Source organism: Giraffa tippelskirchi, chromosome 12 (genome assembly GCF_054371585.1).
Source record: "Giraffa tippelskirchi isolate mGirTip1 chromosome 12, T2T-mGirTip1v1.2.pri, whole genome shotgun sequence".
In the NCBI taxonomy this organism is placed as follows: Eukaryota; Metazoa; Chordata; class Mammalia; order Artiodactyla; family Giraffidae; genus Giraffa; species Giraffa tippelskirchi.
The window spans coordinates 63,405,473-63,421,441 of record NC_137286.1 but is presented as its reverse complement, the minus strand read 5'-3'; the positions used below and the strand labels follow the sequence as shown (position 1 = coordinate 63,421,441).

The window sequence follows — 15,969 nt, the reverse complement described above, 5'->3', positions numbered from 1 at the left end:
TCAGAAAATGGTAAAAATAACTCCCTTAAGGTAAACTGAAGTAAATGAGGGATTCATATTGAATCTCTAGGTAACTACTAAAATATTCAAGAATAGCAAATAGAGGTGAATAATATAATAATAAATAAGTTTAATGCAAAAGAAGCCTGCTGAAAAGAAATATGAAACATATAACAGATAGTATTGATAGAAATAAATAGCAATACTGAGACTTAGATCCATTTATTTTATTAGCTACATCATGTATGAATTGCTAAACATTCCAGTTAAAGACTGAGATTGTCACACTGGATACAAAACCAAGACTTGAATATGTGCTATTTACAAGAGTAGAAGTTTAAATTAAGGACACAGTTAAATGGAAAGTAAAAGGATAGAAAAAATTATGTCATATAAACTGTAGCCAAGAGAAAGCTGGTAATTTGTATGTAATATCAAATTAATGGACGTTAAGACAAAAATTCACACAAAAAGGAAGCATACAGAAACATTTTATAATAAAAGCATCAACTAAACAGGTAGGCATCCTAAAATTTTCTGCACTTAATGTTTCACCTATGTGTACCTAATAACTAAAGAATATATAATGCAAAATTTAACACAATTAGGAGAAGAAACTGATCTAAAATCATATAATAGCAGTTGGAGATTTCAATACTTGTCTCTCAGTATTACAACAGCAGTCAAAAAATCACCAAGGATATAAAACATTTGAGAAACATAATTAATCAAATTAATGCAATTTATCTATGTAAAATACTGTACTTGACAGCTGCATATCAGTGTTTCTTTTTATGTGCACATGGAACAGTTACCAATTATACTATGTGAAAGAAAGGAAAAAAAAGCATACTATATGCTGGTCCCTAAATTAAATCTCAAAAAAAAAAAAATTCAAGTAAATGAAAAATCAAGGTGTGCTCTCTGACAACTTTGAATTTAAGCTGGAAATAAAAAACAGAAAGATAAATAGACAAATCCTTAATAGTTTAGCAATTAAGCAACTCATGTCTAAATAAATGAGTAAAAGGATACATTATGGTGGTTTAGTCGCTAAGTCATGTCTACTCTTTTGACCCCATGGCCTGCAGCCTGCCAGGCTCTTCTGTCCATGGAGTTCTCCAGGCAAGAAGACTGGAGTGGGTTGCCGTTTCCTTCTTCAAAAGGATACGTTATAGTGAATATTTAAAAAATAGTTTGAAATGAGTGGTAACATGTAGATCATATCAAAGCCAGTTAAATGCAATTAAAGCAACGCTAAAAGGGTGATTAATGGCTTTAAATGCAAAGGAATTGAAAATCAATGATCCAGGCTAGGAACAAACAAAATTTTTCTGTAAAGGCCCAGATAGTAAATATTTCAGGCTTTTGGGCCATCTGATCCCTGTCCCAATTATTTCTGCCATTGTAGAGTTAGAACATACACAGACATAAAGGAAACAAGTTGTTGGCCCATGGGCCATAGTTTGCAGGAAAATATGTAAAATTACTGTCAATAAAGCACGCTTTTTAAATCTAGTGAAAATAAGCAGTTTGTCTGACCAACCTTACTTCAGTTCAGTTCAGTTCAGTTCAGTTCAGTCGCTCAGTCGTGTCCAACTCTTTGCGACCCCATGAATTGCAGCACGCCAGGCCTCTCTGTCCATCACCAACTCCCAGAGTCTACCCAAACCCATGTCCATCAAGTCAGTGATGCCATCCAACCATCTCATCCTCTGTCGTCCCCTTCTCCTCTTGCCCCCAATCCTACCCAGCATTAGGGTCTTTTCAAATGAGTCAACACTTTGCATGAGGTGCCCAAAGTATTGGAGTTTCAGCTTCAACATCAGTCCTTCCAATGAACACCCAGGACTGATCTCCTTTAGGATGGATTGATTGGATCTCCTTGCAGTCCAAGGGACTCTCAAAAGTCTTCTCCAACACCACAGTTCAAAAGCATCAATTCTGCGGCGCTCAGCTTTCTTCACCGTCCAACTCTCACATCCATACATGACCACTGGAAAAACCATAGCCTTGACTAGACGGACCTTTGTTGGCAAAGTAATGTCTCTGCTTTTAAATATGCTATCTAGGTTGGCCATAACCCTCCTTCCAAGGAGTAAGCGTCTTAATTTCACGGCTGCAGTCACCATCAGCAGTGATTTTGGAGCCCCAAAAAATAAAGTCTGACACTGTTTCCACTGTTTCCCCATCTATTTCCCATGAAGTGATGGGACCAGATGCCATGATCTTAGTTTTCTGAATGTTGAGCTTCAAGCCAACTTTTTCACTCTCCTCTTTCACTTTCATCAAGAAGTTTACTTACTAGGGTGAAAAAATGAGCAAATCACCTCATAGCATATACAGGGAAATCATGGAAAACATCTTTTGTTTCCTCAGAGAGGCCTCCCTTGGCTTGTAAAAATCAAAATCATATTACTCTCACACACTTTTATTTCTACCTTTTTTCTCTGGTACATTTTTTCTAGTCTAACTACTACTATAAGTTACATCCATAATTTCCATTATTTTGTTTCCATTATGTTTCCATTATTTCATTATTTGCCTTTTATCTTCCCATCTCAGTCACAGGTTCTATGGAGGCTGAAACTTTGTCTCTTCCATGTGCTGTGTCTTTAGCACCCAGGAGACTGCCTGACATCAGGTGGATGCTCATAACTATCGATGGAGTCTGTGAACAAATGATAAGGAAGAAACATTTAAGTTAAAAAATCCTAAGCCCCAGAAGTGACATTAAGTTATATACATGAATGAATAACAACTCATAGTCACTTTCAGTCATTCTGTCATAAACATCTGTATGGAAAGAGTAACATGGAAACTTACATTACCATGTGTAAAACAGATAGCCAACGGGAATTTTCTACATGGCTCAGGAAACTCAAACAGGGGCTCTGTATCAACCTGGTGGGGTGGGATGGGGAGGGAGATGGGAGGGAGGTTCAGAAAGGAGGGAATCTCTATATACCTATGGCTGAGTCATGTTGAGGTTTGACAGAAAACAACAAAATTCTGTAAAGAAATTATCCTTCATTAAAAAATAAATTAAAAAAAATATACTCAATGGGACGAAAGACAAAATTGGTAATGTGAAACAAGAATAAAAATGTCTGAAAATTAGCAGAAATATTAGTTATAAAAAATAATACTTACACTAAAGAATACATTAAATAGGATGTGTCTGAGGAATGAGTTAATGAATGAGGAGACAGGTTGAGGAAATCTCTTCAAGAGAAAAACCAAAACAAGTTTTGAAAAAAATATATTGAGAAAGTAACATTGACATATATACATTACATATGTAAAACAGATAGTTAGTGGGAAGTTGCTATGTAACACAGGAAGCTTAGCCTGGTACTCTGTGATGATCTAGAGGGGTGGGATGGGGGGTGGAGGTGGGAGGGACACTCAAGAGAGAGAGGATACATATATATATTTATGACTGACTCAAGATGTTGTATGGCAGAAACCAACACAACATTGTAAAGCAATTATCCTCCAATTAAGACATACACACACACACACACACACACACACACACACACACACACATATACATGTATGGATGAGAGAAACAGAAGTGCCAATGTCCAGATAATAGGAGTCTCAGAAAGAGAAAATATAAATGGAGATGAAGAAATATTTGAACAAATGATGGGAATTAAATTTTCCTAAGTCAAATAAAGATGAAAGACCTTTGTTTCAAAGGCCTCATAGTGTGCCCTTGAAGAGAGGTAAAGAAAGCTTACATGTACATACATTATAGTAAAACATAAGCTATCAAAGGCAAAGAGAAATTAGAAGGCTTCACAGCCAAAAAGAAAAAAAACTCAGATGAGCCCAAGAATGAGATTGACATCATTTGTTTTTCACCATCAACTAGTTGCAAGAAGACAGTGAAGTAGGATATTCCCTATAGTGAAGGGAAACAACTTAGCACCTAAAAGTTTATATCCAAATAAATTGTCATTCAAATTCAGACATATGTTAAGATACTCTCTGACGCAGAAGGTCTTGGAAGGTTTGACAAAGATCTGCATTGGAAACAAGCATGAAATAGTTGTATAAGTGGAAAGAAATGTCTAGGAGATGCTACAGGAGATTTATGAGGGAACAAATGATTTCATATCTTGGTTAATTTTATCATCCTTAAAAATAAGATCAAAGAAAAAGAAAAAATATATCTTAATAACTATGAATTTTAAATCTAGATATTACCAACATAAGGAATGAAGAATCTGAAATATTTGAATATGTGCTAAAAGTCTTCCAGGCTTTCCTGAGAGCTCAGTGGTAAAGAATCTGCTTGCAATGCAGGAGACCTCAGTTTGATTCCTGGGTCAGGAAGATCCCCTGGAGAAGGGTTAGGCTACCCACTCCAGGATTCTTGGGCTTCCCTTGCAGCTCAGCTGGGAAAGAATCCACCAGCAATGCAGGACACCTGGGTTCAATCCCTGGGTTGGGAAGATCCCTGGAGAAGGGAAAGGCTACTCACTCCAGTATTCTGGCCTAGAGAATTCCATGGACTGTATAGTCTACAGGGTCGCAGAGAGTTGGACACGATTGAGCGACTTTCACTTTCTAAAAGAAAGAACAAAAATTTTTTTTTTGGGGTGGTGGTGGAGGAGATGTAAACATCAATACCCCCCCCCGAAATGAGACATAAATTAAAATAATGAAAAATGCATAAGAGAAATAAAATAATACACAGACTGTAAAAACAGGTTTTGTTAGATCAGATTCTCTGAAAGAACACTCTTATGAGAATGGATCTCTGCAGAACAAGGCATTTGCCTACCACATAGGTCCAAATTGATCAATAAAATAAATGTAAGTGAAATAAATTACAGTGAAAAATACATGGATGTATAAATAAAAGTTTTCAACATAAGTTGAAAGTATAAGAATGAAAACGACACATTGTATAGTGACCCTCTCCAATTTCACTAATACTTATGGTCTTAAATCCTATTTTTATATTATTAGATAGGAAAGGTCACTGCTGTGCTGTGCTTAGTTGCTCAGTCCTGTCCGACTCTTTGTGACCCCATGGACTGTAGCCCACCAAGGTCCTCTGTCCATGGGGATTCTACAGGCAAGAATACTGGAGTGGGTTGCCATACCCTCCTCCAGGGGATCTTCCCAACTCAGGGATTGAACCCAGGTCTCCTATATTGCCAGCAGATTCCTTACCATCTGAGCCACCTGGGAAGCCCAAGAATACTGGAGTGGGTAGCTTATCCTTCTCCAGCAGATATTCCTGACCCAGGAATTGAACCAGGGTCTTTCGCATTGCAGGCGGATTCTTTACTAGGTGAACTACCAGGGAAGCCCGAAAGGTTGCTACAAAATCGTAAAAATTTCAACATACCAGGTTGCTATCTCAGTTTTAAACATGTACGCACCTGATAAAACAGCTTCAAAATATCTCAAACTGGATGATTCAATAATGAAGAATAGCATGTTAAGTAGTTAAGTTGAAAGATAAGCATAATACGCATATAATTTATACAGCATATTTATAACAGAGCTTCCTCAGGTCCTTAAGTTATTTAAATTAGTAAAGGTATTGCAGAGAGGGCAGAATGATCTTTGTAAAAAAAAAACAAAAACAAAACTGTATTTGGTCCAAAATGATTGAATATTAAATTTTTTTCTTCATGATATGAAATTATTATGTAAATGCAAAACTTGGTGATTAAGAAGCCCAGACTGTTGAGTGGAGAAGAGGTGTGAGGAAAGTGGTGATAATCATGACAGATTAAAAGGAGAGTTTGGAGTCAGGACTATTCAGGGAACGATATGGAGCAAAGGGATGTGATTCGAAACTAGAGAGGCAGCCTGAGGCTGGAGGAAGAGCTACGAGAAGCATTTCTGATGGAAGAATTGCCAGTACAGGTGGCTGATGGCACACAGGGACACAGAGGCAGGAGAGAGCTCCAGACACCCTCACAGCTCTGCGCTGACTGACAACGTGAGCGCGGCAGTGGCAGAGGCCGCCGTCCGAGAGGCCCGGTGAGCACAGAGACCCTAGATGACAGTGTTGCAAAAACCAGTAACTAAGAAACCAAGCACACACTCGGAGAGCAGGAGCACTCGGGTTTATTACGCCAGCGGGCCCAGAGGAGTTAACTCTCCAAGCTCTGAGCCCTCAACAAAGGGGTTACAAAGCTTTATAGACTGTGTGTGACATCAGACTATAGTGGACAACGCTAACTGTTAATGAGTTGGTTTGAACTAGGGGTTTCGTGCTCGTGTGCTGGAACAGCAGGTAGGATGGAGTGTGGTGGGGAGGCGGGCTGCCTGATCTTTACACTGACAGGCTGGTTAAGCAGGATTACAGGGGTTAGGCAATTGCAAAAGCAGGCAAGTGTGAGTGAGATAAGCTTCAGTTCCTAGCATTGTTGAAAGTCTCCGTTTCCCGAGACTATGTGACCTACGTGATCCAGACTTTGCAAGGAGCAAGCTGAATCACAGAAGCAGAACGAGCAGGAAGTTATTGTAAATTTTAACTTTTCCTCTTCAATCCCTGCTCTTGATGCTTCTATCACTCATTATAGAAAGCATCACCTCACTTTTAGTAGGACATACTGAGCTCATCATTGTTTAGAGGTCTGTATTGAGCTGCTACCATTTGTAACTTTATGGATTCAATCCAAAAGGTTATGAACCAGGTAATTGCATTGAGAATGCAAGGACCAAATGAGTGCTGCAAGGAGCAGGAAGAGAGGGCCCTTTAAAGTGAGAAGCCACGATGCTCAACTCCCAGTATTGTTCCAATTGTTCCAGGAATCAGCTAGTTTTTGTCTCCTTTTTGTAATATGTTCCTTTAGCTGCTGGGCCACATCTCTAACTATTCCTGATCGGTTTACACACAAGCAGCATTTTTCATTCAAGAAGAGGCAGAGTCCGCCTTTCTGAGCTGTCAGTAAGTCCAGCCCCCTCCTATTTTGTAATACCATGGCAGCCAGGGAGTCTAGTTGATCTTGCAAGGCCACTAATGATTTAGCTACTCTCTTAATATCATCTGTCAAGTCCCTGGATAATTTATGGTAAAAGGTGGCTGATGAGGCAATTCCTCCTACCCCCATACCTATTCCAGCCATTATCTCCAGACTGACCCACAGGGGTATGTACTGGATGGCTCTTTTCAATTGTGTCTGTGCTGCCAGAGGAACGGTGAGAGTCTGATTGTTGGGGACGATATTTACCTGGGGAGTGAGGAAAGCGAAAGTACAGATGCCCCTCCAATTGACTGATAGGCATAAGTAGGCATCTGCTCCACATATAAAGAAACTTCCTTAGTGGGGACGGTTCCATGTTGTGCTTGTGGGAGGATGAGTGGGCCATTCATCTTTAAGACTTGATTGCAATGGTCCTTAGTTAAATTGCCTACGGGTACTGTCCCTCCATTATCTGTAAAGCACTCAGGGGACTTTAGAGTTAGTACAACTCTCCTCAGGCATGGTTTCAACATTTCTTCTGGTACAGATGAATTTGTTGGAGATCCCACCTGTGTTACATTAGTTAATAGGACTGGTGTAGCTAAATAATGTGGGGCCTCCAAGGATAAGCAAAGACAACAATCCTGGCCAGCTGGGGGTTAGTATTATTAAGGATGTGGTATAAGAGAATCTGTGTACTGAGAATCTGATACAGGTGGGGGTCCAAACTGTAAGTGTCATTCGACTTTATTCTTGGTAGTGGCCTATAGTCTCGGTCAGTTTTCCAACAGGCCGGGCCTGGAACTCTGGGGCAAGTTTGGTCCAAGTAGCCCCATCGACACTATTTTCCCTGTCCAGTAGATCTTCCCATCTTTTTGTCAGGCAAAAGTTGTTCCAGGTCATAACATTTGCATGATATTTGGGGGTAGATAGAGACACAGGGACATAAAGGCAATGCCACGGTGTTAGGAGGAGAAGGCGTCTGGGCCGGAGCTGGGTTTTTAGGGGGAAAGGTAACAGGAGCAGGGACAGGCTCACCTGGGGGAAGAGCAGGATAGCAGATCTAGCATTCTGGCTGCGTCCTTGGACATATGTTTCGTGGTTATGGAGACAGGTTCCCTAACGTACTGATCTAATTGTTGACTAAATGAGGACAGAAGGTATTGCCGACAGGTACATGGTGGGCAAAGAGTGGCACCATCTGTTATAGCAAGAAACACCAAAAGACTGCAAAGTAGCCCACACACAACAGATAACTGAGCACTAGCAAAAGTTTTCCTCCTGGTCTTTGGGTTGCCATGGCCACAGCAACTGAACCTATTGTGAGGCGGCATATCAGCTATACCAGGAGCAGTTTGGTTAGTAGGAAGGATCGATTATAAGAGATACCTGATAAGAATGAGGCTTCCCACTATAGCAAGATAACAGACAGCTAACAGCAGCCTCTGACCCAAATTCCAGTCCTGGAGTGCAGCTGAAGCTAGTGCTACAGCAAAGAATACAGCAATGGTACCGATTAGGGAAAGGAACAGAAGTTGATAATGAAAGTCCGTTGGTATTTCGATAGCCGGATCCTCAAGCTTCGTCATGTGTTAACCAGCCAGCTGCTGGAGTGTGGCTGGAGGAAGGCTGAAGAATCTTCAAGCTTCTGCTGTGCATTGACTGGTCAGCTTCCAGAGTGACTAGAGCAAGGCTCAGAGTACTTCATGGGTGAGGGCTGTTGTCTTTGGAACCAGACCCTGAGGAAGTTTTCAGGGTCCTGAACTGCTTTCCAGGTGTTCTTGTCACAGGAAGCCATCTTGACTCTGGTGTGGTGGATCTAGGGGGTGACATCTGTAATTTTATCAGCAGTAGGGGTTGCCAGGACGACCGTGTGAGGGCCTGTCCAAACTGGCTGAAGTGGTTCCTTTTCCCAGTCTTTAACCCATAGCTCATCTCCTGGCTGATAGGGATGAACCCAATTGTCCAAAAGAATGGGTGTCCTTTCTAAGGTTTCTCAGGAGAGATGGTGGAAGACTTTTCCCGGGCCTGGAGGTGTCAGGACATCTCCAGGTCAGCTAGTTATTGGGGGTCTTCCATGAGCTCTCCTATCACTGGGGATATTCTCCCATAAGAGATCTCAAAGGGGTAATAGGCTGAGGACCTCGGGGTGCATCAGGCTTGGAGCAAGGCTAAGGGTAGCGTGTCGACCCAAGGTAACTGGGTGTCCTGAGAGAGCTTAGCTAAGGCAGTCTTGAGAGTCCGATTCATGCACTCAACTTTCCCTGAGCTCTGTGGTCTGTAAGAGATGTGAAGCTTCCATTTGAATCCCAGTGTCTTGGACAAAGTCCAGATTATCTCAGACACAAAGCCTGGCCTGTTGTCAGACCCTGTGGAGAGAGGCAGCCCATATCTCAGAATTATGTCTCTTAGTAGGGCCTTGGCCACCTCTCGTGCCCACTCAGTATGTGTGGGGTAGGCCTCAGTCCCTCCCGAGTAGGTGCGGACTACCACAAGTAAATACTTATAGCCCCTATAGGGCTTGACTTCAGTAAAGTCCACTTCTAAACCTTCAAAGGGCTGTGTCTCAACTGTCTACATCCTGAGCTGGATCTTGGTCCCTGGCTGGCATTGTTCTGCATGCAAGTCACACATTTAGCAGCGATCTGGGTACACAGGTTGTCACCCCCTGGATCCACCACACCAGAGTCAAGATGGCTTCCTGTGACAAGAACACCTGGAAAGCAGTTCAGGACCCTGAAAACCTCCTCAGGGTCTGGTTCCAAAGACAACAGCCCTAACCCACGAAGTATGCTGAGCCTTGCTCTAGTCACTCTGGAAGCTGACCAGTCAACGCACAGCAGAAGCTTGAGGATTCTTCAGCCTTGCTCCAGCCACACTCTGGCAGCCGGCTGGTTAACACATGGCGAAGCTTGAGGATCCAGCTATCAAAATACCAATGGACTTTCATTATCAACTCCTGCCCCTTTCCCTAATCGGTATCATTGCTCTATTCTTTGCTACAGCACTAGGGCACACACCCTAACCCTGACCCTGACCCTGACTCTGACCCTAACCCTTAGGAGCTTTGGAATGAAACAGTAGCAACTCAGCAAACTTTCCAGCACAGTTTTTCCTAAATGAGTTGTCCCATGATGTTGTTTCACCAGCTTGACTGCTATATTGCTGGGGACAGAGTCTTTGGTCTGGGAGCTTCCACCACCCTCTTTTCCTTTTGTTCCTCCCTCGTCTAAAGCCCATTGATCTTCTTCCTTGGTATATCTCGGGGGCGGAGGCAATTCTGGTGCTGAGAGGACCTTACAATCTGACTCGGGGCACACTATAGGGCTCGGTTGGGTTGCCACATCCTTGGCTGCCTGGTCAGCTGACCAATTGCCTTCTCTGACTGGATCAGTTCCTCTTTGATGGCCTTTGTAGTGGATGACTGCCACTTGGGAAGGCTTGCAGACTGCCTCTAACAGCTGAAGGATTTTCTCTTTGTTTTTAATCTCTTCCCCCCTCCCCACCCACCACTGTCAGTAGTCCCCTTTCTTTAAAAAATGGCTCCATGAACATGTAAAGTAGCAAAGGCATACCCTGAGTCAGTATCGATGTTGACTCACTTTCCTTTGGCAGGCTTTAGCACCTGGGTGAGTGCCCACAGCTCACCCCGTTGTGCTGACCACCCTTGTGGCAAGGTCTCAGCCTTCACTATCTCATCAGTTATTGTTACGGCATAGCCTGCTGTGCACTGCCCATCCTGGATGAAATTGCTTCCGTCAGTAAACAGTTTCAGTTCTGGGTTCTGGAGGGGAATGTCCGTCATGTCTGGCCTGCTTGAGTAAATTTTATCTATAACCTCCTTGCAGTGTGATTGGGGGTTCCCGTTACCATAGATAAGAAGGTGGTGGGGTTCAGCGTCTGCACAGTCTTGAGTTGGACCTGTGGGTTTTTACAAAGCAGTTCTTGATAGTGAGTCATCCTGGTGTTGGTCAACCACTTATGCCCATAGCTATTCATCAACACAGCAACAGCATGGGGAACTTTAACATTTGTATTTTGTCCCAGAGTAAGCTTATCTGCTTCTCTGACCAGGAACACAGTGGCAGCTAATGCCCAGAGACACGGAAGCCATCCTGCGGCCACAGGGCCCAGCCATTTGGACAGGCATGCCGCCAGGCGCTGCCATGGCCCAGCTCTTTGTGTGAGGATCCCAGTGCAGTGTGATTTCTCTCCTGCATGAAGAGGTTAAAGTCTAGTGTCATGTCCAGCAGCCCCAATGCTGGAGCACTGGGCAAGAGTCTCTTCATCTCCCTGAAGGCTTTTCCTGTTCAGGCCCCCACTCTAAGGGGTCCTTACTACACCCTGCTATGGCTTCAAACAATGTCTTGGCAATCTCAGAGAAACCCAGGATCCATATCTGGCAGAATCCGGCTGCCCTGAGGAACTCACAGACTTATTTCTTAGTGCTTGGCCAAGGTATTGAGCAGATGGCTTGCTTCCTCTCATGTCTGAGTACCCGATGGATGCCCTTACAAGATGACAAATCCAAGGTATTCCACCTCCTGTTTTCAGATCTGAGCCTTTTTCCATGACACCTTGTATCCTGAGGTGGAGAGTGGAGCCAACAGGGCTTTGGTGCTTTTCCAGCAGTCCCCTTGGGTGGGACTGGCTAGCAACAGGTCATCTACATACTGGAGTAAGATGCAGTTCAAAGTTTATCCAGGAAAGGCAGCAAGATCCACAGCCAGGGCTTCACCAAACAGGGCAGGTGAGTTCTTGAAGCCTTGAGGCAGTCGGGTCCAAGTCAGCTGTGTCTTTCTCCCAGTGTGTGGGTCTTCCCACCCAAAGGCAAACAAGGGATGGCTGGCCAGTGATAGCCAAAGGCAGAAGAATGCATCCTTGAGACCTAGGCAGGTGAACCAGCTTGCTTGAGAGGGTAAGAGGCTCAGGAGAGTGTAGGGATTTGGGACCACTGGATGGACCGTGATCACTGCATTGTTGATGGCACAGAGGTCCTGAATGGGGTGGTAGTCATTCCCTCCAGGCTTCTTGACTGGTAGGAGCAGAGTATTCCAGGAAGGCTGACACTCGAGTAGGATTTCAGCATCTCGGAGGTGCTGGATGTGTCCCGAATTCCCAGACATGCCTCCTGTGGTACTGGGTATTGTCTCTGTCTGACAGGAATGGCTCCTGGCCTCAGGTCCACCACGATGGGCTCTTGGTTTTTGGCAAAACCTGGGGGCCCTTCTCTGCCCAGATAGCAGGGAATTCTTTTCGCAGGCTGGTGGGATTTATTTGTTCCCTCCTTGAGGAATAGAGGCGCCATTCATCTTCCCTGGACACAGTTACAGCCATCATCAAAGCCAACTGGCTCCCCAGGGTGAGGCTTGCTGTCTTCCCAGGGACGAAGGTGCTCTGTGCCCCCAGCTTTGTCAGTAGTCTCTGCCCAGCAGGGGAATGGGGCATTCCAGTAAGCACAGAAATTCATGAGTCACTAGGTGGCCCCCTAGCTGGCATGAATGGGCTTTGCAAAATGAGTGGGCAGCCATGTTCCCTGTGGCCCCAACAATAGTTGCTGTTCGGCTTGTGAGGGAAGCCATGGGTGTGGTTACCATGGACTGTTCAGCTCTGGTGTCCACCAAAAAAGTCATTGATTGGCTCCATACTTTCATCATGACCAGAGGCTCCCAGGGGCCCAAGGATCAGGGAGCCCAGGCCTCCATAGCCCAGTTCTGCTCTGGTCAGGTCGATAAGGTCTTGGACAACTGGCTCAGGCTAGTACCTTCCTTGTGGGTTGACTGAACTTCTTCAACCCTTCAGATGTCCCTCTGCAATGGGGGCATTCATTCTTCTAGTGTCCAGCCTCTTTGCAATAGGCACACTGGTCATGGTGTAGTGGTGGTCTCTTCTTGGCATCCCCTTTCAGTGAGGGAACAGTCTATTTCACTGGACCTGGGTTCCCCAATGCTGCTGCCAGCAGGGTTGTTCTCTGTTTCATTCTTCTATCTGCTTCTCCTTGAGACTTGCGGTTCCAGTTTACAAAGATCTTGTTTGCCTCCTCCAGGAGCTGTGTGGCATTCATCCCACCGAAGCCTTACAGCTTTTGGAGCTTTCACCAAATGTCTGCACAGGATTGAGCCACAGAGGCAGCGTTAATCATCCGTTGATTCTTGGGTGTCTCAAGGTCAAACTGGGTGTATGCTCAGAATGCTTCACACAGACTTTCATAGAAATTGGTGGGGCTTTCATCTGGTTTTAGATTATCATTCTAGTTTTGGGCATATTGGTGGGCTTTTTGACTCCTGCTCAGAGTCCATGTATAAGGGCATCATGATAGTTGCTCAGGGCTTCTTGTCCCTCTCTGGTAATTGAAATTCCATTCAGGTCTCATCTCTGGCATTGCTTCTTGCGCCTATCCTTCTACATCTAAGACCTCTGTGGGGGCCTGTCCTTGGAGCCACTTTTGGGCTTCTGTTGAGATATGCCGCCTTTCCTCAGTGGTGAAGAGAGTCATAAGGAGCTGGTGAAGGTTGTCCCATGTAGGTTGATGGGTGTAGAAAATGGACTCTAGATCAATCACAGCCTGTGGTTTGTCAGAGTACGCTGGATCATGGTGCCTCCAGTTCAAGAGTTCGGTAGTGCTGAAGGGCTGGTAATAGAGGATGGAGCGGCCAAGCTGGACTGAACTGTCCTCATTCACTTGTTGGGGACATTGAGTATCCTGTAGTGGCATCTGACGGTCTGTGGCCTACTGGTTAGATTGGTTGGCCAAACGGAGCCATCTCCCTAATGGTTCTGGGCTGGAGTCTTGCTCATGAGGTGGTGCGGGGGACACGGAGGGAGGTGGACTGTCCAGCAATGGATCTGGCGCTGGCTGTGCATGGGAACATATGGCAGGGGCAGTGGTGGATCTTCCACTGGGTCTCCTTGGAATATAGGCTTTTCTTCCTTTTGAGCGGTTGGGCCACAAATACCCTACTCTGTCCCTTTCCATTCCTGCAAAATCTTCCCCATAGGGGCAGGGTCTGCACTATTAGGAGCCAGGAGTCTATGTACAGAAATTGATTTGGATGTCCTGGAGTCTCGGTGACTACCCGGTACCCTGCTTGGATGGTGGGCAGGTCGAGAGTGCCCTCTTGCGGCCATCCAACATCAAAGGATGGCCATTCTAGCTAGCATAAGTTATGGAGCTTCCTGGGAGTCATTCATCTTGACTCCATAATCCCCTGCGAAGCCCTTTTTAAAGTTGTTTATCATGCAGTCTAAAACTGTTGGCTTAGAGGAACTTCCCCCCATGTTGACAAATGTAATCTACCTCTTTGACCAGAAAGGAGAAGGGCACGCATGGGAAGGGCCTTGTCTTAAGGTCTTATAACCTAGTTAGCTCTGATGCTGCCACTACTGGAAGGCCCAGTATTCCAGACAGCACAATTACATGCTTCCTTGAAGATGGCCCTGATAGCTAAATATCCCAGGGAGATGGGGCTGAAAGGAGGTGATCCCTCATAATGGGGTTCATGGAGGAATAACCAGGTGGGGCTCCGGAGGGAGTCTAGAGTGATTGACACTCTTGAGGGCACTGAGCGGGTGGAGAGAGCAATATGCATACTCCTCGCCTAGGTGAAGGGCCTAAAATCCTCCTGGAATCAGGGAATTATGAAGGAAAAGGTGACAGAGGAAGGCAGCCTTCTAATAAGACTTCAAAAGTATGCAGGAGCACGTCAGAGTGTGCCACTCCACAGGGGTTGGCTCAAGGGACCAAGAGAGAGGGAGGTACAGAGCCACCTGGCAAACGTGGCAAGTTTTTTGAGGAAAACCAATTTCTCAGTAAGTCAGCTCAAGGAGTCACCTGATGGAAGGGGAGAGTGAGGCTTAAAAGTTTTAGGGAAATAATTTTGGCGGAAGGCCCTAGGGCAAAAAGGCCGCTTGGACATACACAACTTCTAGATCAAATCAGAACCAATTTTCCCCCTCCCTGTGTTTCCCACCCTGTGTTGGTGGCACAAAGACAAACAGGGTGGGTGCCACCTCAAAAGAGGAGACCATTCAGTTGCCTGCTTGGCTGCGTCCCCGGGGGGAATTTAGGTGCCTCTTAGCTTTGGTGGGGCAGTATAAACCCCTGACACAGCTCTGACTCACAGGGAGGGATGGGGTCTCCCAGAGACAGACACCATGTTGAACTGTATGAGGTTGCCATGGAACTGCAAGTTAGGGCCCACTTGGACTCTGTAGTCTGAAGCCATGGAGCCACACGATTGAACCTGAAGCGCAAGTGAATCAGGCTGCACACTTGTTTATATTCGCTTTTTGTCCACCTGGCTGCTCCCCCGAGGGAGATTTAAGATGCCTCTTAGCATTGGCAGGTCGGTATAAACCCCTGACCTGGACCAGCCTCACAGGGAGGGATCAGATACCCCATAAATTGGCACCATCTTTTAGCCTTATGAGGTCATCACGGGACCACAGGTTAGGACCCCCTTAGGCTCTGTAGTCCAAAGACAACGGAGCTCTCACTCGGTTCAATCAGCAGTCATGCACTCACAGTCACTCAGAGGTTATCACAATGATTTCCTTCTCCCGGGTCCCCAGGTTTCCCTAACCGTTGCTCCCTTCCTGGGAGCCCACAGGAGGTCTCTTTGGTAGAAGAGTCTCTTCTTCTACCCATTGGGGTAGGACCTGACTAGGGACTGGCCTTGGGACCTTACCTTATCTCATGGCTGTTCCTGGTGAGTCGGTCCATCCCTCCAATGAGTATAGTTGGGGCTTGGCTGTCCAGAGAGTCGGAATGCTGGTCCGAAAGAGAATCCAGAAAACCATCAGGTGGTGCACCTCATTGTTCATCTTGGAGTTCCTCCCCTCTGGCCTGGCCAAGCCACTGGTCTGGCAGCTCAAGGGGCTGGCGTGGTTGGACTCTTGATGGGACCTCCAGAAATGCTGCAGAAACCAGTAATTGAGAAACCAAGCACCACACTCGGGGAATTGGAGAACTCAGGTTTATCATACTGGTGGGCCCAGAGGAGTTACCACTCCAAGCTCTGAGCCC

General features: G+C 45.2%; 1 long non-coding RNA gene across 1 annotated transcript; it reads right to left on the bottom strand.

Moving 5' to 3' along the window:
* Window positions 1–212: 212 nt before the first annotated feature.
* LOC145529039 (uncharacterized) lies at window positions 213–15,969 on the bottom strand. Its single transcript, XR_014070859.1, has 2 exons — window positions 15,632–15,969; window positions 213–2,671 (listed from the first exon to the last, which is right to left on the bottom strand). It is a non-coding gene; the product is annotated as an uncharacterized LOC145529039 (long non-coding RNA).